At 43.1% G+C, this 21,693-nt stretch overlaps 1 protein-coding gene and 1 long non-coding RNA gene across 5 annotated transcripts in view; one reads left to right on the top strand and one right to left on the bottom strand.

The window, feature by feature from the left end:
• The window catches only part of LOC138297227 (uncharacterized), a 57,824-nt gene extending 40,317 nt beyond the window's left edge, over positions 1–17,507 (top strand). Inside the window, exon 2 of the long non-coding RNA XR_011203947.1 lies at positions 17,255–17,507. This is a non-coding gene — a long non-coding RNA (uncharacterized lncRNA). The remainder of the gene's footprint in view (positions 1–17,254) is intronic.
• LCLAT1 (lysocardiolipin acyltransferase 1) overlaps positions 1–21,693 on the bottom strand; it is a 591,785-nt gene that overhangs the window by 428,851 nt on the left and 141,241 nt on the right. The gene's annotated exons all lie outside the window — the stretch shown is intronic.

A 21,693-nucleotide genomic window follows, 5' to 3' on the forward strand; every position in this document is an offset into this window, starting at 1 on the left:
AATGTTTGCTAAGCTGTTGTTCAAGTGTGATTATGGACATGTGATGACCCTAGTTTTCTTTGCATTTGCAGCATCAGCACTGGCAAATGAAGGAGAAGGGGCACAGCCAAGTGAGGAAGCATCTCTCCACTGGACCTCAGGTCAAGACACCACCGACACAGAGGGACCCAGTGGCCTGGAAAGCGAGGGGAGTGCCACAGGGGAGACCGGAACATCCTCATCATCGGATTCTTCATCCAGTGGACACTCCCTAGTGGTGGCGGACCCATCGAGGCATCCCCCTGTACCATCTTTGTCTACCACCTCCCATTCTAACACCGCCCTCCCTTTTGCTCCCCATCCAGTTGGTCGGCCCGCTCACCCAAGAGGGTGGGAGTCTCCGCTGCCGCAATCACCTCCGCCCCAGCCCGTGTTACCCCTGTTGCCCTCAGTGAGGAGGCTATTGACCTCCTGAGAAGTATCTCTGTGGGACAGTCAGCCACTGCAAATGCCATCCAGGGATTGGCAAACCAGCTCCAACAAACAAATGCATTCCTGGAAGGCATTCATGGTGAAATGGCTGGCCTGCAGAGATCTTTTCAGGCTCTGGCCTCCACACTGACGGTAGCCAGTCAATCCCCCCTTCTGGGCCCCTCCCATCCAACCCCCTCTCCATTTCCCTCTTCCCAATCCAAATCCCTCCTTCTCCTACCTACCCAAAGCATGTATTCACCTCAACAACACACAAGAGCAGCACACATAGACACAAGCATCACAAAACACACCAGCTCGAAAGCAAACAGTCACCACTTCCTCAGACACCCACACCAACTGCAGCATTACACACACAACACCTAGCATACCCACAGGCACTACACCAACAGTCTGTGACACACCCACCACACCCAGCATACCAGCATGTGGAGGTTCCTTGGCAGTTAGTAGCCATGATGTGCCTGTGCCATAGCATATGGACTGGCCAATGGCCTTGGACTTTCATATCTATCCAGTTAATAAACCCAAACAGTTGTTTTTTGGGTATACGTTTGTCCTGCAATTCCTTTTCTACCTTTAAGTTGTTAGTGAGTAACTTGTGTTGTGAGCCTACAGTTGTGTGCGTTTCACCCTGCTTGCGGATTCATTTGCTGTTGTTTGCAGTATCTGAGTTTGTGGGCAGTGCTGATGTCCCCCAAGACAAGGGTATATGCTGAGTGTAAAGATATGTGTGTGTAAATTTATTGGTAGTGTCTTGGCATTGTGTACCATCATTGTGTAAGTATATCACCGTGTGTTGTGCAATGTGAGATTGTATGGTGTTAGACTTGTCCCCCTGATATGGCTTATGTATTCATCTGATGTTTATCAGCTTGAGTTTTGTTTGTGCAGACATGGAGTGTGCTTAATTGTGCTAGCTTCCTTTGCATTTTACTGTGCATGTGTCCATTTAGCTGTGTGTACCTTGCAGCTATTCATGTACAAGTATGTTCCATGCAGTAGGAGTCGCATGTGCTCTGTTGACTTGCACTTCCATATTGTGCAGATGGGCATGTCATTTGGGTCTCGTACTGTTTGTCCTAGAGATACCTGAGGGGGCCAGTTCCTGTGCAATAGTAGCCGTCTTCCCTGGGTGTTACTGCTGGCCCCATCCCTATTGTGCAGGTATTGTTTGCATAGTGAAGTCTGTATATTCGTCTTTTTAACTATTGTGTATTCCATTGTCTTTCCATCATGTTTCAATGTGTGTGATGTCTGTGTCCACAGCAGGGCTGTTTACTGGTAGTGGTATGAGTGTTGATGAGAGTCCGTGGCATATGAGGAATGTGAGTGTGTGAGTTGTATTTGTAGATGTGATGTTGGTGTGTTGTGTGAGAATGTTGTGTACCCTTATCCATCTGCCTGAGATGGTCAGGCATGTGTTTTTGTGTAGTGTTGCAGTGCAGTGCGAGTGAGCTGCCCAAAGGGGGTGCAATGAGACTGTGAACATATCCTTCTTTGTGTATAATTCTGACCCGGGACACAATGAGACATGTATTTGGTGCCCATAATGTGACCACCATCTCATGTAGACGACAGCAAAACAAACAGTTGGTGCAGTTAATGACACAGGTAGGTGTGTATACTTACAGACAGTTGCATTCATGGTGGCGTTCATTTTGATCACGTTTGATGATCATCAGCAGTGGCAGGACATGCGTGATGGGCTCCATGGCGGCACTGGACATGTAAGAATGCCTGCAGGTGATTGTCTCCATTTATAGTCCCCATTTCCAACTTCTGAAACATGGTGGTTGGACCGCCATAGTCACATTTGGTGGTGTGCAACCTCATAATGTGTCTGACGGAAACACTGTCTCCGCCGGCCTATTTGTGCTGCCTTGTGACCATATGTGCTGCCTGCCGATGTCAGTGGGACCGCAGCGATCTTTGCTCCAAAAGACTCTGGCGGTTCGACCACCAACCCGAAGGAAGTCGGACTGCCAACACCACCATGGCATTCCACAGACTGCCAAACTCGTAAGGAGGCCCTTAGTTACTTGCCATTAGGAATTTACAAAAATTATATTATTTGAATATTTTCCGTTATACCGATATCAAGTAGGGTAATTTATTTTGGAATGTGTAGTAGTCAAATATGTTTTTTTCTAGTTTCACTTTGCATCAAGTGCTTGTAGTGCATCACTTATCTAGCTGGTTGAACAGCACAGACAGAAGTAACACTGCAGAATGGATTGTTAGCCTCATTTGGGTTACTCAAATAATACTATGGAAGGCTTCTTGCAGTAAAGCTAATTTTCTCAAAAAAGTATGACATTTGCTACAATAAAAATACGTCTGGTGAAGTGTTGTAATCTGCAACTGTGGAATTCGTATTGTTTCATGCACATAAATAAAATACTTTTTGGGGTACAAGATGTGTCACAGCTGAGATAAACCGGTTTAAACAAATGTTTAATTAAGGGCCGAAGGAGACATAGCCAATTTTGGTTTCTGAAATTAAAGTTACTTTAGTCCAGAGTTGTTAAGTACAATTCCCTTGAGCACATTACTACACATATCACTGAAAAGCTCATGGATGTTACCAGGATGTGCAAGAATTGTTGCATTAACTAACAAACAGAATTGCGTCTGCCCCTTAAGTTTATAAGTTTTCATGAACTTCTTCTGAAGGAGATTTTTTAGGTTGAAACGTGAACGGGGCTCAGAAACTGGGTGCGATTCGAAAGTTGTGAAACAGTCTTTCAAACAAACTAAGTGCACAGTTGACTAAGGTCTTCAGTTTATTCAATAAAAATATATTTTGTAAATATTGGTCAAGAAAGCTGCAAAGCAGGTTACGGAAATGTATTTTTAATGGGTCTGTGTGGAGGCAGTAATCGCTCTCATTTGGTTTTGGCTGCCTAGCAGACTGACAATTTTAGGCTACGTTTTAACGGGTTATCACTATTTTTGATTCATTAGTTACTGAATCAGCATAGGTGGTGTTTCTGGTTATTCTGAAAATATGAACACCATGTGGAAATCCTCCCAAAAACTCTTAATATAAGCACACTTTGTTGTCAAGACATCGATCATTAGGGATTTGAAAGCAAAGCACATACAGGATAAAACGACATGCTGCAAATTGAGCGTGCTTGCTTCCATGCAGAAACCTATATTTAAAAGGGGACACTGCCTCAATGAGTCTCATCAGATTTAGAGTACTTTCCCATATATACATGAGTAACTGGTCAAGTTAATTTTTAAGGGCTTTCGTCACTGTCTGTTGTGTTGTGATCAACCCACTTCTCTGCCACTCTAGTTATTTTTTAAACGTTTTCGATTCCAGTATGTTCCTTTTACCTCGTCATAGCTTTTCCTTACGTATGTTTATATGACAATTTGAACTAGCCTATGATAATTTTCCTTATATACATCTTTACTTGAATCACCTTTTGGTAAATGTATTAATCCTATACCCTTAAGTAATGGGCTACAAAATAAAGAACATTGCACAGACCCTTTGCTGCACAACCTCCATCTCATAAATATAAATATATATTTGAGAAGGAAGCTTCCTTTGCTACTGCCTTACTATACGTGTTCTGTAAAAAAGCAAATCATGCACTACTGCTGACTGATTTGTATCTGTCCTGTGAGGGGAAAATGTTGCCCTACTTCTGTTTTTAGCTGTACTACTGCTCTGAAGGAGGAAAGCTTAAAATGTTTCTGTCTTAGATGCACCTGTTCTATAAAGAAAGGATGTTGCCACTGCTGTTGCCCTATCTAATGAAAGAACAAGCATGCTTGCCTCACTTTTCAACAAACAGAGCAGCCTGAGAAGATGTATGGCAGGGAGGGGCCCTGGAAAGAGACTTTGAGATGCGATGCAAGGCTAAGCACGTTTCACATCATTGCTTCTAGGTTTAGCCACACTCTACCAGAAAGGGCATATTGTGGCTATCATGAGCAGTGAGCTAAATGGCCTGGTGTTTCTTTTGTAAAATAAGCTTACTTTAGGAGCCACAGATAAATGAGGACAACGCTGGAATAAAGCTGGAATAAAGCCAAAACAAATGTCAGCGACATGGGAGAAGATGGGAGGAACCGAATGCTGCATTAAAACTCAAGCAGCTACCAGCCCAAAACACACACAGTGAAAGGGGCGCACCAAAGAAATGTCAAAAATAGCCAGACACAGCAACAGATAAAGTAGGCAAAGTGGAATAATACAGTAGTTGGTCACTGCTCTGAAACAGAAAAAGGAGGGAGGAAAAAGGCAAAACTGCCCACTAGCAAGCAATAATTTTTAAAGGACACTGCAACCAACAAATGAAAATGCTTTAAACCATAAGAAGTATACTAATAGTATACACAAGCTCGAACACTTACGCTCTACCTAACAAGTGGCATTATTGATCAGAATGGCATAACATGCCCTATTAACAAATTACTTTTTTACTATATTTGATGGGAAATACTGAGACTTACGGGCCTGAGGAAGATGCCCAACCTCAGAATATTTGAGCGCTGAAACACCCGGTGGGAAAAGAGAAGCCCACAAGGGCTGCCAATGCTCTTCTCCTACCTCTATAAACTTGTGTTTCCGGTCTTTCCATTTTTTTATTGCACAATATATTTCCCTTTTTCCTGTAAAAAGCTCACAGACCCACTTCTAAAGGTCATGGTTTGTGCTGCATCAGGCCTAAAAAATAAATGCATGGTTTGAGACTATGCTGTGGATACCAAAACAACAGCATTTCAGATATCTTTTAAGCTTTGACCCGTTAGCTCATAGCTCACTAAAACACCTTTCATGGTGGCATGAAATGAACAGGCATTGGCAAAACCAACAGGTCTCGCTTATACATGAGCTTTTGGCTTTGGTAATGTGTTTTGTTATGTTGTATACCAGTGTAGCTGCTGTTTGGCATGGCTAAAAGTTAGTGGCGTGAATGCCTGAGTGGAGTGGGGGAGTAGAGTATCGTAGAGTTGACTTGTAGTGTCAGAGTGGAGTAGGGGGAGAAGAGTGTCGTAGAGAGGAGTAGAGTTCAGTGGATCAGTGGCAGAAACTGTTGTAGAGTGGAGTGGAATGGGGTAGAGTGGGTTGGAGTGGATTGAGGTAGTGGGGTAGATTAGATTGCAGTAGAGTGGGGTAGGTTGAATTGGGATAGAGTGGGGTGGGTTGGATTGGGATAGAGTGGGGTGGGTTGGATTGGGATAGAGTGGGGTGGGTTGGATTGGGATAGAGTGGGGTGGGTTGGATTGGGATAGAGTGGGGTGTACTGGATTGTGATAGAGTGCTGTGGATTGGAGTGGGGTGGACTGAAATGGGGTGAGGTGGTTTGAACTGGGGTGGATTAGATTGGATTGAGTGGGTGGTTTGAATTGGAGTGATATGGCTGGTGTAGGGTGGATTGGGGTGGGGTGGATTGGATTGGAGTGGGGTGGGTAGGCTTGAGGTTTTTTGGGGTGGATAGTATTGGATTTGAGTGGGGTGGATTAAAATGGGATAGGGTGGGTTGGACAGGGGTGTGGTGTGGTGGGCGGCAGTGAATAGGATTGGAGTTGGGTTGATAGGATTGGAATTGGGATTGGTTGGGGTGAATAGGATTGGAGTGGGGTAAATTGGATTGGAATGTGGTGGATAGGATTGGACTGGACTGGGCTGCATAAAATTGAGTGAGGTAGGGTGGATAGGATTGGAGTGTGGTAGAGTGGATAAGATTGGAGTGGGGTGGGCTGGATGGAGTGGGGTGCGCTGAATTGGGGTGGGGTGGACTGGATTGGGATAGAGTGTGGTGGATTGGAATGAGTGAGGTGGATTGGAGTGGGGTGGATTAAAATGGGGTAGGGTGGGTAGGATTGGGGTGTGGTGGGCTGCAGTGGGATGGACTGGAGAGGGGTGGGTCAGATTTGGTTTGGGAGTTGTTCAATCAGGGTGGATTGGAGTGGGATGGACTGAACAGGGTGGATTGGAGTGGGATGGACTGAACTGGGGTGGATTGGACTAGCATAGGGTGGACTGGAGTACAGCGGAGTGGATTGGATTGGGGTAGGCTGGATGAATTGGATTGGGATGGGTGACTGGAGTGGAGTGGGGTGGGGAGGTTTTGATTGGGCTAGGGTGTGTTGTAGGGGCTGGGCTTAATTGGGGGAGAGGAGGAGTGAATCGGGTGAATTTGATTGGAGTTCGGTGGGCCTGAGTGGGGTGGATTGGATTGAATGGGGTTGGATTGGATTTAATTGGGGTGGATTAGATTTGTGTGCGGTGGATTAGGCGGGGTGGGATGGGATGGATTGGAGCGGAGGGGATTAGTATGGGGGATTGAATAGGGGTGGATTATTGGGGTGGAGGTGATTGGAGAGGATTGTGGTGGATTGGACTGGAGTGGGTCGGAGTGAGTTAGATTGTATTGGGGTGAATTGGAGTGGGGTGGATTGGGTAGGGGTGGGCAGGATTGGATAGGCGTGGATTATTGGGGTGGGGAAGACTGGAGTGGATTGTGGTGGATTGGACTGGATTGGAGTGGGGTAGATTAATGTGGTTTGGAGTAGGGTGGATTGGACTGGAGAAGGGCGGATTAATGTTGACTGGGTTGGACTGGAGTGGATTAAAGTGGATTGGATTGGAGTGGGATGGATTGAGGTGGGGTGGGTGGATTGGATTGGATTGGGGTGGACTGGGTAGAGGTGGACATGATTGGAGTGAGGTGGATCGAACTGGAGTGGGTGGATTGGGTTGGACTGGAGTGGGTTGGGGTGGATTGTATTGGGGTGATGTGGACTGTAGTGGGGCAGATTGTCTTGGATTGGAGTGGGGCAGGTTGAAATGAATTGGAGTGGGGCAGGTTGTTTTGGACTGGAGTCAGCAGATTTTTTTGGATTGAAGTGGGGAAGACTGGAGTGGGCAGACTGGAGTGGTTGGATTGAGTCAGACTGGAGTGGGGCAGATTGTTTTGGATTGGAGTGGGCCGGACTGGAGTGAGGAAGATTGGAGAGGAGTGGATTGGTTGCATGGAGTCAGACTGGAGTGGGGAAGGTTGTTTTGGATTAGAGTGGGGTGGACTGGAGTGGGGCAGATTGTTTTGGACTGGAGTAGGGCAGATTGGAGTGGGGCAGATTGTTTTGGATTTGAGTGGGGCAGTTTGGAGTGCAGCGGAATGGAATGGGACAGATTGTTCTGGATTGGAGTGGAGAGGTATTGGAGGGAGCAGACTGCTTTGGATTGGAGTGGGGCAGATTGAAGTGGGTTGGAATGGCGTGGGGCAGATTGGTTTGAACTGGAGTGGGGCAAATTGTTTTGGATTGGAGCAGATAGGAGTAGGGTGGATTGGAGTGGCACGGACTGTTTTGGATTGGAGTGGAGTGGGGTGGGGCAGATTGTTTTGGATTAAAATAGGGCAGACAGGAGTGGAGCAGATTGTTTTGAATTGAGTGGGGCAAATTGTTTTGGATTAGAGTGGCACAGATTGGACTGGGGCAGATTGTTTTGAGTTGGAGTGGTGCAGATTGTTTTGTAATGAGTGAGGTGAAATGGAGTGGGGAAGATTAGATTGGTGTGGGTTGGGAGAGTTGGAGGTGGGTGGGTAGCAGTGGATTGGATTAGGGTGGCAGGTTTGGATTTGAGTGGGGTGGATTGGTGTAGATGTATTGAGTCGGGTGGATTGGTGTATGCTGCACAATTAAGGTGGTCATTATGAACATGGCAGTCTGGACCGCCACGCCGGCGGTCATTACCGCCAACAACATGGCGGTCCAGACCGCCATATTCTGAACACAGTAGTGAACTGGCTGCTTTACCACCCACTGCTAGGCCGGATTCAACCACTGGGACGACTGTGGGCACATTCTACCCGACGGTGGAGGCCGGGCAGGCGGTGGGATTATGATCTCATTTCCACCAGGGATTCCCTGGTGAGTTACCCTGCCAGGTAATCCCTGGTGGAAAGCATACGGGTGACAGGAATAATAATTCCTGTCACCTGTATGTGACAGGCCAGGCCCCTCCCCCTTTCACTACACCTAGCCACCCCCCCCAAGTCCCTAGAACAGCCTCCATCCCCCACCCCCGAACCCTGAAAACCGACCCCCCAACCCTCCATCCCCAAAACCCCATGTAGGTCCCCCCACCCCGACCCTCACCATCCTCCCAATCCCCACCCCTCCAAAGACGTCCCCCCAAACCCCAACCCCCCACATGCACTCATTCACTTACATGCACACAGACACACATTTCCCTCCCCCCCCCACCACATACACTCATGCACACCCCCATGCACTCAGGCAACGGGCTCCCTGGATGCTGCTCCGCCATCGCCGCCTCTCCATACACCGCCACGCCTATAACTGCTTCATTATAGGCATGGCGGTGTACGGTCTGACGTGGCGGTGAGGGTGGAGCAGCGCCCACCACCAACCACCAGCATGGCGCATGGTGGCCCTCACCGCCATCAATGGCAGCGAGTCTCCATGCGTCATTATTTGGCAGGTCTTTCATTGACCGCCGGCACGGTTGGCGGCGGGGCATCCCACCAAAAACATGACGACGCCCTTAGTGTTTAAGCATCATTTCAGAAATTACACATAATAAGGTAACAATATTGCTTTGCAACATTTAGAACAAGATATTCGCCATCTTTTAAGAGCGCCTGCGAGCAAAAACAAAAGAAGACACAAGTGCAAAGTGAAAAAAGACGACTTGGCAACATAAAAGAAAGTTACCTATAAAAAAATTAATCTTTGCACTTTTGTTTGTCCTGCTAGGCACATTTTTGCCAGTTACAAGCCTTCTGTTTGCAGGGCACTAAAAGTTAAAAAGAACAAACTAGTACTTCAATCAGTTGGGGAGCAGCGGTGGGCACTGATTAAGTTTAATCTATCAGTGCTTGGTCCCTCCTCCACACAGAGGAACGGAAAATATGCCAGGCCTGCACAAGGCTGGAGAGAAGAGTGGCACGTAAGCCAACAAATCGTAAGCGACAGGCAGGCTCCAAGCACACAGTCTCGCAAGCAAGCAGTGGCGGATGGTAATTTTAGGAGGGAGGGGGGCGGGCAGGAAGCACACACACTCATTCATTCACACAAGCACATCCATTCAGAACACTCATCAACATTCAAACATGCACGCACGCACCAAAAATTCATTAAAAAAATACATACACACTTACCTTCAAGCTCAGAGGTCCCAGGAGGGTTGGGACTGCTACCTTTCCTCAGCGCAGGAAGGCAGCAGTCCCAACTTCGTCACAGAGTGGGATGGGGTCATTGAGACTTCTGACCCCACCCCACTCTGTGACGAGTTGTCACTGATTGACACTCGCCCTAGGCGCTTCAGGGCTTAAACCTGAAGTGTCCAGGTCGAAGTCAATGGGTGACGCTTCCCCTTGTCACCGAGGGGAAGGGCCTCGAGGCACCTTTGCTGAGCTCAGGTCACGCCCATAGGATCTGTGACCTCTTCAGCCCAGCAAAGTTCAGCTCAGGCAGCCAGGAGTCTGCGCAAATCGTGCATGTCTCACTCCTGGCTGCCTGATCTGAACATTGTCAGGCTGATCTTTGCTCAGCCTGACCGGCACTCTTCATCGCAGACTGCTCCACACCGCTGAAGCCTAGGACTCCACACTGCACAAGTATGCAGGTAGCTGCAAGCCTCAGCCCTTCAACTTTAGATGAACTCGCTTTTGAAAAGATGTTATTCATCTTGGAGAACCTCTCTTAAACAGATTTTATTAGCTGCTATAACATTCCTCTTTCTGCATTGTTTAAGCCTGCCTCTTCCTCCATCCAATTGGCCTGTAATATAAAACGCCATCAGAAGAACTGCTCCAAATTTAACTGGTTCTATTATTGGTGCCAGGTGAGCCTGCCAAAAAATAACACATCCACTACTGCTTCTACTGCTGCATATTATAGATCACGTCATCAAATTTTGTATGCCCCAGATGCTCCAATAAACGTTTTTTTTTGTTTTGTTCTTTAAGAGAGCCTGCTACATGCGCTAAGACGCCATTTAAAAAAACCAGCTGAAAAACTATCCTAGAGATCTACAGAAATACAGGTATGCCAGAAAACGATGTAAACCAACTCTCAGCAAGGCCACGATTGCTCTCCAGGGAGGTGCAGGAGACTCACCCTCCAAGAATTTTTTTCAAAATATTACTACAGCAAAAACTTGATTTTACAATAGAACTTTTCCAAATAAGTTGGGTAAAAGACAATGGGGATGACAAGATCGCTATGAGAATATTTTCAAGAGCAATGGCACATTGTGCTTTAATAGTAAACCAGGAAAGGCGTCTCTGTCTCTTTCGTATAGGGTGGAGGACTGATGAATGTTTGCTGGTCTGCACTAACTTGAAAAAAGTATAAACTTTTTCAGGTCATTCTGAAGGGAAACTTGCAAACTGTTCCAATACTTCAGTGCCTCATTATTAGGGCACTAACCGTGTATGCGCGTAAAAGAAACACGTGCTGGTGTCTGGATGGAGTGAAGGCCCTTCACACCGACTTGAAGTAGGCCTCTGCAGCCCCTTTAGGAGGCCCCACTTAGTTCTGCGAGAAATGTGAGTGTCGGTAGTCCCTCACCAGAGTCTGCAGGAGGGGGACGCCATTTTACTTTCCCCGTTGAAGGGAGGACATTTGTTTAAAAAAAAAACTGCAGCCTAGCCCAGGTCAAACAGGATTAACTTTAGAAGCCATCTCAGAATCATTGGATGATCATCCAACTACTGTAGAAGTCATTTTCATGTCATCCAATGTCATCAGCCTCCTGAAGTCATCAGCAAACTTTAGAAATGTGGCCCGATGATCTGAGGATGACTTGAAAATGACCACCTGATTACTTCACAAGGTTGGATTGTTCTTGAGGACTTTAGGATGATTTCAAAATGACTTTCTGATTACTCCAGCAAATAAGATTGTTTCTGATGATTTGAGGATTAGTATCTGCTCATACAACGTTGCTACTAAATAGAAATAAGAATATCACTAATAACTTTGTGCACAGTACATTGTGAGTTATGGAAAGTATATCAGGAGTGTATTTATATCAGTGTTTTTACATCAGGGTGCATTTACTTTGTATGCTTAAATAGGAGTCCTTTTTAAATTATTCCTATATGTGTGCAGTAAAATAGAACTATATATAAATGCCTTTAATTATTTATGTCAATTTATTTTAAATTATTTTACATATGTATTTGCACCTGCTACCTAGCAGGAGGGAGTGTGTGTTTATACATGTATATATATATGTACATATAGAGGGAGAGAGTGAGTAACAAAATATATATGCGTATATATTTTATTATTATATTATTAAGATTAATTTATTAGTACCTTTACACTAATCTTAAAAATATGTAACATTCAACTATCAATAAATTACCATAATGGTATAAACGTTTGTGATGTTTGTTTTCAATAATCTTTTATGTATCCCTAACAAACCCTTACACTCCAATTACATATCTAATCTTAATGCCTAAAATAATACCATTACTTTATTTTTGCTATGCCACACCCAGTAGTGGTGAGGCAGACAGAGATTCTTCTGGTAACCTAATCCAGTTTTCACATGCTCGTTCAAGCCCCCAGGTCTCAGGGCCAGTGTGTCTTTTAGTAATTTTCTTAGGAGTCCTAAGGCCTGGACCAGGGGTAAGGTAGTTATTTCCCCATGTATGTAGTTTAGATAGGGATTCTTATAACAAATATCTGGAGCATATGATTTCAATCTTTGTAGTATTCGGTTTTAGGATATACCATCACTAGGTCACTAAAAGGTTTCAGAGTGGCAGAGGCTCTCTTCTAAATTTCTCTGAACGAGGGCGCACATTCCACCAAACCCAAAGTGCTCACGACAGGTAAGTACTAGAGAACGTGCCTCTGCCATGTTGAGGTTATTTGCAGTTTATTTACTCATATACAGACACCAACATTTGGGGTAGGCAAGCAAACCTAGATTTTCGTAAGTTGGTATTCTTTATCAGCATCAGACAAAATAAGTATCTATTCGGTAGTTAAAAACATTCGAACGGGGTAAAATCAACTTATTCAGAGATTGGATGAATCTGAATGTGCAATGCTTTCCTTTGTGCAGACCTGGGTGTTATTTCTGGGACTGTTAAAGGAATCGGTGCTTTGCTTTTTTAACATTCACCGAGGGATGCTGGAGACACTTTCAAGGGAGTCTTGGAAGAATTGCTAGGCTAAGACTGGGACCGCTGGAATGATTTCCAAAAGGCATCGACCATAAGAACGATGACAACATTTTATGTCCTTTGATAAAGAAACAAGAGTAGGCAAAGGGATTTGGAAAACACGCGCTGGGAGACTTACAGTGAAGGCACAAAGGGAAGAATTAATTAGTGGACATACTATAAATGAATTGCACACATTACAGGTATGGTTTCAGTCTCTTCCAGATAATTGTAATGCACTCAGGTGGCTGGATGGGAAATGTAAATATGGAATACTTTGCACTCATTTAATTAAAAAAAATATGAAAGCCAGGAAACGGATTGCTGAACGCCAGCTGAGCCAGTAGGCTAGCTTGTCTCTAAAAGCCAAAGCATCATCTAAGCTGTCAGATGACTACAGGACACGAAAGGATGTGGCGTACAACCAAAGTTGCTGATTTTGGAGCTCGGGAATCCAGTTCAGGTCACGGCGTCTGTTTAACAACCCGTGATTCTGACCAAATTAATTAACACACCCTTGCCTATAAAAAATGAAGGTGTCTTTGTTTAATGTAAAGGGTGCAGGTACGTTTGGGTTGAGTTTCTGAAATATAAAACTGCAAACGTTAAGTAAAAACGCAAGTAAGAGTCTTTCCGATTAAAAAAATCATTATTTCATGATTGCTTAGGTTTCACTTTAGTGCATTAAACAGCCTTGCATTGACAACTGTTAAAGGTACGTTTTAACTTGAGCTGAAGCTACAATACCATGAGAATACTGATATCGGTATATCAAGCGATATTAATTTGTCATGTGCACTGCAGACAAGACCAGTCGTGTTTTTGTATATGTAGTAACAAGGTTGTCCACTAAATGAGTCAGACCAAAATAAAGGTGAGAGATGTGGCACAACGTCCAGAACTGCGGGTTTTAAAAATGGGGAACCCGGTTCGAGTCTCGTCGTCTCAAAACCTGGTGAGTATGAGCAAATCGCCAAATCCTCTGTGCTGGAAAATAAAATAAACGCCACCTTATGTAATATAACTGGTGATCATGTAAAGCTCTATATAAAAGTTCGCTCTTTATAAAACCTTTGAAACAAAAAATATTTTCATAGGGTGTACAATTTGGCTAAATGCGGAAATGTGGTAGTTCTGATCAGGTCACCAAACAAAATACACATATCCCAGTTTGTTTTTCCTAAAAGCTTACGTTATTTTTATTTACTTTATATTTATATAATGTTATCAGGCAAACGTGCTAAATAAAATTACAGATGCAGCGCTGAGAGAGCTGTTGCAGTGGCAGGAAGCCCTTTTGGCAACATTCAGACACTGACAGTCGTCTCTGTTTGCTATAAGAACAAAGCAAAACATTTAGCAAGTGACTAATTGTGTCATTTTCATCTGACCGTTACCTGACCGTTTTTGATGGATTTATATTGGTTACACACCCTCCTACAATTAAAACTACATGTCCCATAATGCTATGTGAAGAAGGCACGTTGGAGCAGATTTTTTTTTTACTCATACACTTCCGGTGGGGCCGGAAGTACGTCAGTTGTAAAGCCATGTTTAGCTAACGTTGTGATGCCGAGGGCAAGTAAGAGCCCCTGAGAATGAGACCTTTGAGAGCGAGAGAGGATGGTGATTACTCATCTTTGTGGGTCTACGACCCGGTTTTCCTGACTGCTGAGGAGAGTCTTTACAAATGAAATAATCTGAGATTTTGTTTATTACACCGGGAGGTATCAGGTAATGATTGCGGGGCAGGGGTATGGTATTATGATTGGTTTGTGTTACGAATTTCAAGGGTTACAGCCAAAATAAGGCAGAAACGCACCCAAAACACGTGTTTTATAGCAATGAATGTGTTTTGTTATTTAAAAAGGTATCCATTTGTTAAGCTTAGCTCGCTTTCAGCACCAGATGGAGTAAGTTAATTGCATTTTTTAACATAGGCAAAAGCAGCTTCGGCGGACCCATTTTATATTTTTTTTCTCAAGAAAGTGGACTCGATGCAGAGGTCGATGTTAGCTCCCCCGAGAGTGATGCTTCAGCTAGACAAAACAATAATTCCCCTTGTATTTGGCAAGGGGATCGAGGACATGCTAAAATGCCACAGAAAGCTTGTTTCGGGCTGCAACTTTTAAGATAAGATAAGAAGAGTTCTATGGTTCTGCTGATATTTTGGGCAGCATAGACTTTACTTGACATGTAAGGGCTAAAGAGCAAAATAAAAGCAGTCACAATGCGCTCCAACTGTCTTCAGCTCTCAGTAGCACCTCCTTTTAATAAACACCGTCATACATGTGGCTTTTGGTTACGATTTTAATTGTAATACCTTTAAATTTTCTGAGCATTCTTGGAAACTGGCCTTCTGCTTATGCTTGTGCTAGGGTGCATCCAGCTGTTGTTTTCCACAACCGTTTTATACTTGAAATGGCTGGTTTTGTGCTGAGGAGCCAGACACCCTCCCCCCCCCCCCCCCCCCCCTCCCCCCACACTCACAACCATTTTCTCCTTGTGGGAGCCTTGAATTTTGATCTGAAAAGCTCATTTACCCTTCTCTGGAAGATCTGGATCAGCACAGGTTTCAGGAAGGTGAATATGTGCCTCGCCCCCATTCTCCCTGCCATTTGATGCAAGTTCCAGAAGCAGGCCATGTGTCTGAGCCCCATCGTGCCTGTTGCACATTCATTGGACTTGAACCTGCCTGAAATGTTCATTTTCACACCTTCTGTAACTTTTGAGGCTCTGCTTATTTTTGACCAATGTCACTGTATTTGTATCAATGATTCTAGCTAAATTAGTTACATAAGTGGATCTTTGCCCTGACTGCAAGTATGTTTTGTGTACTAAAGCACGGGTATGTGCATGTTTCTGATATTGGCCCACCTGTTCTGCCTATTTTCCTTCTCTTTACAAAGTTCTGCAGCCATCAACATTCTCCACATTTCTGCATTTGCGCTGATTATGTAATCCATCAACCACTAGCATACACTCAACACTGGCACTTTTGTATTTGCACACAGCCATCATACTTCAAAATCACCCTCCTCCGTCACATTCACCCACTATCATATGTTCACACATTCTCCGTCTTTCTCCAACGCATCCTCCATTATAGGTATATACAACCAACATCATATGACAACCTATCCACCATTAAACTACCACACAGACAGCAGTCTATGTCAACACAAGCAACTTCATATGGCCACACACTCACCCTCATACATCCTTACATCAACAGTAGGCCAGCAAACCTACCACATGTCCCCACACTACCATATGCTGAAAACCCCCACCATCCTATGGCGACACAACCCCTATTTTTACAACACACCTACCATAATACTCCAACACAACCAACATCATCCACTAGTACAACCACCATCCTTTGGCCAATCATTAATCACAAACCACCACCTTTATTTTTACAGTATATGTAAAGTAACACAAGTGCGTGTTTGAAGATGTTAAGGTTGCCCAACAAGATGAAGGTTTTCTCAGGCTCAATCTCCCCTTAATCAAAAGAGCCTGCATTTATGAAAAGAGGTAATTAAGGTTTTGTATTAGAATAGCTTCTTCTGATGTACACTGGATTGATGTTTAATTGCTAAAAATGCAAATGTTTCAGGTGATACTATTTTAGACCAAACATGTATATTGTTGGTGAAACTCAATAACATACATAAATGGCCAAAGCTTCTTTAGGGCAGCATTAGATGCCTTTAATTAGGTGTGCCGGGTGCTAACGGGTACAGTACACCCTATTACATATAATGCACAGCATCCAGTACAGCAGTTTAGAAAAGGTCAGTGCAGCTGTTTGAAACAGCTGCTTTGTTTTTTTCACAGTGAAAGCAGGGAACAGAGCTCCCCCTCCATTCAGGTGCAGTGAATGGCTTAACCCCCTTGCAGGGGGATGTCTGGGGTATCTATTGGGAAGCCCTTTTTAGAGGGAGGCACAGTCAAGTATGCCTCCTGACGGCCTCTTTGCCTCTGCACTGACATCAGTAATGCACTTTGGGAACAGAGATAATTTATTTTCTTCACTGCATGAGGTTATAACGTAATATAATTTAAATGAGGGAATGACACCATAAGATAGCACTGGCAGGGCCAACATTACAGAAGGAGCTGCACAACTGTCTTCTGCCCTTCTTGTCATACTAAAATGCCCACATGGGCATGAGAAGTGGCTGTAGGTGTCCTTTGTGTCTCTGGGGTGCTTTAGGTAATAAAGCCTCCAGTGTCCCATAATGCTTGTAACTCTGGGAACCAAATGAGTTGCTTTATGTCACATCTTTTCATCATCTGTAATTTAGCCCACGTCTTCCTTCCTCCCTGGACCTTTACATTTTAAAATTGAAACTATGGGTCCATATTTGGCAGCACTTGAAACCCCTCATTTTCTGTTTGATTATGAAGAAAAACTGTTTGAAACATAAAAAGGAGCACTGCTGTAGCTTGTACTATAACCATATTATCACAAGCTTACACACAGTCCAATGTATCGGGTTTCTTTGCTCTTTTTGAAAGTGGACTGCTTATATAAAAATGTAAAATAAAGTGTAGAGAGCAAGCTACTAATGTATGCGTTTGTTATTTTTCAGATATGAGAATTCTTTGTGCATGGCTTACAGCTGGTTCTTCTTGGAGAAGAGAACATGAGGAAGAAGCATGCCTCAAGAATCTGCAATTCTAAAAGAGGCGTAATGAAATGTCAGATTGTGGAACTGCGCATTGCATTTTTTTCCTTCAATGATTCTTTATATAATTGTTAATGGTATTATTTTCAGGATTATCGTGCGTTGCTTTGGGGCCAAAGTAGCTTTTTACCTAAATAAATATAATGTTCACACATCATTGATGATCTTTTTCATTTTAATCAGTTGTTTCTGTCTTTTGCCAGAGAATGTCACCATATTTGAAAACAAAAACCTCTAGTCAATACCTTGCACCTCGAATGAAGGATATACCCAAGGAGCATAGTATGAAGATGCAAGCTGTCAGGTGTCTTTTAAATGCAGAATATTTGTCTGTTTTGCTTGAACCTCATTTTATTGCAGCTGCATTTTATGCCATGGTCTGATGCATTGCATCCCACCACATTTCCCTTTTTGGTATAGACCCAGTAACCTCCCTAGTATTTACTTACAAGCAAAAGGGGGTTCATACCTTTTGCTTGAGGAACCATGAATGGGAAGTGACATTTGCAGAGTGTTTTCTTGTAAACCACAAACTTCAACAAGTTAATTACCCACGCTGAGATTTGTTCTTTCAGGAATAATCCCCAACATCTCCTGGAATAATTTACACTTATTGTACAAAATCTTCCTATGTAATTCAAGCTTGTCTTGAAGTTGTCAGGAAATCATCCTATAGTAATCCATACTCGTTTTAAAGTTGTCTTGAAATCATCCAGAACTAATTTGCACTCATTGTTAAGTTATCATGAAATCATCCTTGAGTAATCATTACTCATCCTAAAGGTGTCCTGGAATCATCCATTAGTAATCCAATCTCATCCTGAAGTTGTCACTGAGTATTCCTAGAGTAGTAGGAAATCATCACACACTTTTAATTGAAGTCATCAGATCATCATCCTGGGGTAGTTTTACTGATGACTCTAGAGTCATCTCATTTAAATATTTCGCCCTATACACATACTTCAGGATGGTTTTGGATGACTTCACCTGATCATTACAGGAATAGCACAGCTGAAGTCATCAGATGACTTCAGAATGACTCCACGAAGATCTTCCTCTTTGACATGGTGCAAAACCAAAGGCGAGGTAGGGCTATACCTCACGACATGAGAAACTAAAGTGGTAGATTTACCACCAAGCAGATTTACAAAGAGTGTCTGCATTTATCGGAGGACAGATTTTGTAAAGATCACTGCAGCACTCTCTGAGTATGTACACACGATTCATTACTCTGGTCACAATCGCGGACCAAGTCAACATATGAGCAAGTAGTGGCCAATGAAAGCCGTTGCCTAAGAATTACAAAATTATACATACAGTGTGACACAAATCACCATTATTAAAACAATTAAACAGTGTTAAAATTATTCCTTCCATTATTTATTACAAATGATTTGCTTTCAGTCGTACAAAATAGGTCAACTCATGAAGTGGGTGAAGCGGAGCTAGCACTCTAATTCGTAAACGCGAGACTAATCAATTAAATGGTGTGGATTATTTTCTTACTGAAGGCATGTGCTAGCATCACATTGTGCATTTAATAAACAAGAACATTTTAAGTCACTTGTAATAACGTATTACAAGTCGCTAGTGATGTAGCAGCACATGAGCATACGGCGCTGCCTCCATTGAGACTGTTCCACTCTCTCTCTACCCCCCTTCTCCTCCACACCCCCCACCACACACAATCCCACCCGGAGGGGGGTAAAACCTGTATAATGAGGATCAGGTCAAATACATCCTTTGTGAGACCTCTACAGAGTCCTTTCAGATAAAGACAAGCTGATATTCTGGGTGAAAATGTGTGCATTTATAAAATATTTCAAGCACATGTTTATTTATTTTTTACTGAGCTGAGATTTATTATTGATAATTGTGGCATCAATTCTTTGTCCCAGACGCCGCTGTAGCAGTTATTTTATGAGTGGTGCAGAGCAATTCCATGATCTGGACTGAAGGTTTTTTTATGGCCTAATTATCACAAAGTACAGCTGTACCTGGGGAATGGGCCTGTAAGACCCAGGCCCTCAGCGAGAGTGTAATCCTAGTGACATCTCTGAGGCACAAGGATACCGAGTGTGAGGTGTGCGATTTTTTATTTTACATCCTTTCCTTTCCAAGCAGATCTGCAGCAACTTTACAAGGCCAACAACCCACTTAAAGGGCCAGGATCGGAACATGAAAGGGAAGGGGAGTTAGGAAGAGAAAGGTGATGCTCTTTGCTTTTAAAAAAAGACAGCAGACTGCCAAATGGGAAACCCAGATTATGTCACACTGATTTTAGCCAAGTCCCTTGGCCAATTATGAAATAACAAATACAGTTTGACACAATTGTTTCAACGTTTTCTGGAGGGCGCCCGCATAAATACTACTTCCAAGAGATGAGCTCTGTTGGAGGAACATGGTGCACCTCAATATTTCGTGACTACCCATTCAGAGCTCTCTGCAGAACCACTTTTTAGCCAATTTCTTTGGACGACTGTGCTGTAAAGTGCACCATTTGGAAGAAATTCTCAGTGGGGAGTGATCCCAGGAAGACTCTGTAAGAAGCTCAGCATCACCCGCTCTCTGGTCCCAGTATTTATAGCTCCCCTTTGAAGTTCACCAACCGCCGCAGGACTTTACTGAGCAGCAGAGATTGAGAGAAGCCGAGAAAGGCTTGAGGTCTCTTTATGCCACCAAGCGCAATTCTGTTCAGTAAACAGAGACCCTGGAGGGTATTCGATATAAAAGGAAATGCAGTATAAGGTTCCCAGCTTTAAGGCAACTTCCCATCAATACAATAACATTTCGCTAGTCTATGGTCATGACTTTAATCTGGGAATTTAAGCTAGGGGAGAAGATGAAAGGACAAATTCAATACAATACACAACGCTGCAAAAGAGTTGACCAGAAAAACAATAAACAAAATGTTCAGGTGCAAATCAGAAAGAAACAACTACAAAAAGCTAAAATCATGAAAAGCCAAGTCAAACATGAAACAACAAGCATAGGATACTTCTAACATCACAGAAAAAAACAAAATATACCAATCAAAGAAGCATTTCATTATAATACGAGTTACAGTAACAACACAGAATCTTCTGTTAAAGTATTAAGGCAAAAAAAACATGAACCAACTAAAACATACAGTGAAGCAATGGAGTTTCGACGTGAAAGGAAGAGGGAAAAGGGTATAGTGAAAAATATCAGGAAAAGGAAATACTGCACAATTCAGCTAAAAAATAGGTCAAATGTTTCTAAAGGATATGCCAGCCAACACTCTGAAGCCCAATAAAAAGTTTAAGGAGAACAAAGGCCTTGAAGGGATTCTATTTTTGGCCTCTCTTTAGTACAGCCCTGCTACCAAACTACTTCTAAGGAAAATAATAAATGGAAAGATAAACTGGCAGTCATGAACAAATCTATAAGCTCAAATATTTTATCACCAGAAAAAAAACAAGAGAATTAAGTTCCTGGCTGCAGCAAGATCTCGATTAGTTGTTGCTAGTGGAACACCTAGCATATGTTTTTCTGCCCGAATCAGGTAATGGCATTTCAAGTACTCTATTAAATACTGCTAGCCAGAGTCGCCCCAGTTCACAATATTTCAGATATTTGAAAGGAATATATTGAGATGGACATTTATTTCCAGGTCAGGTCTGAACGCCATCCGTAGCTGCAGTATGCTCTAGTAGCTAGGCTAAGGAGTATCATATTAGCCTTGTAGTTGTAACCAACAGGAACATTCCCCAACTGAACACTGCATGACAATTATTACTTTCGGGTCTGACCTACAGGTGGTATGGTACCAGAATAATGTCGGAATATTGTCCAATACAAATAGTGTGCCCTAAATTTTGTTTACAGGAGTATTGTCCTATTGGAGTCCATGAAAACGCTGCATCAAAAAGGACAATATTTTTAAATGAGGGTTTGGGCACGGTATTAGGTCAGAAAATATTTTTGTATATGAAATTCTGACTTACATTCCTAAAGACAACTTTAGTCTTCTTGTCTCATGTTTATAAAATGTGTAATGAAAATATGTACATATTTATATAGCTGTATCTATTTATATACATATCTAGTATATAGATGCAGATTGTAATATTCTCTTCATGACTAATGGTTTTCAAAAAACTATCTAACCTAAACTAGGATGCAAAGGGTTAACCTTGAACAAAAAAGGCAAAAACACTTTGAAGAGTCCTTGTGACCATTAGGAGAGTTGGTTCCTTGCATAAAGTAATTGTAACATGCAAACTATAAGGCATAAACAGTTTTTTCTCAGATCAATTTTGTGGTATTGTGATAGTAAACCATCATTGACCCCTTGCACTGTAGTAATACATGTGTGAATG

This window comes from Pleurodeles waltl, chromosome 5, assembly GCF_031143425.1.
Source record: "Pleurodeles waltl isolate 20211129_DDA chromosome 5, aPleWal1.hap1.20221129, whole genome shotgun sequence".
Classification (NCBI taxonomy): Eukaryota; Metazoa; Chordata; class Amphibia; order Caudata; family Salamandridae; genus Pleurodeles; species Pleurodeles waltl.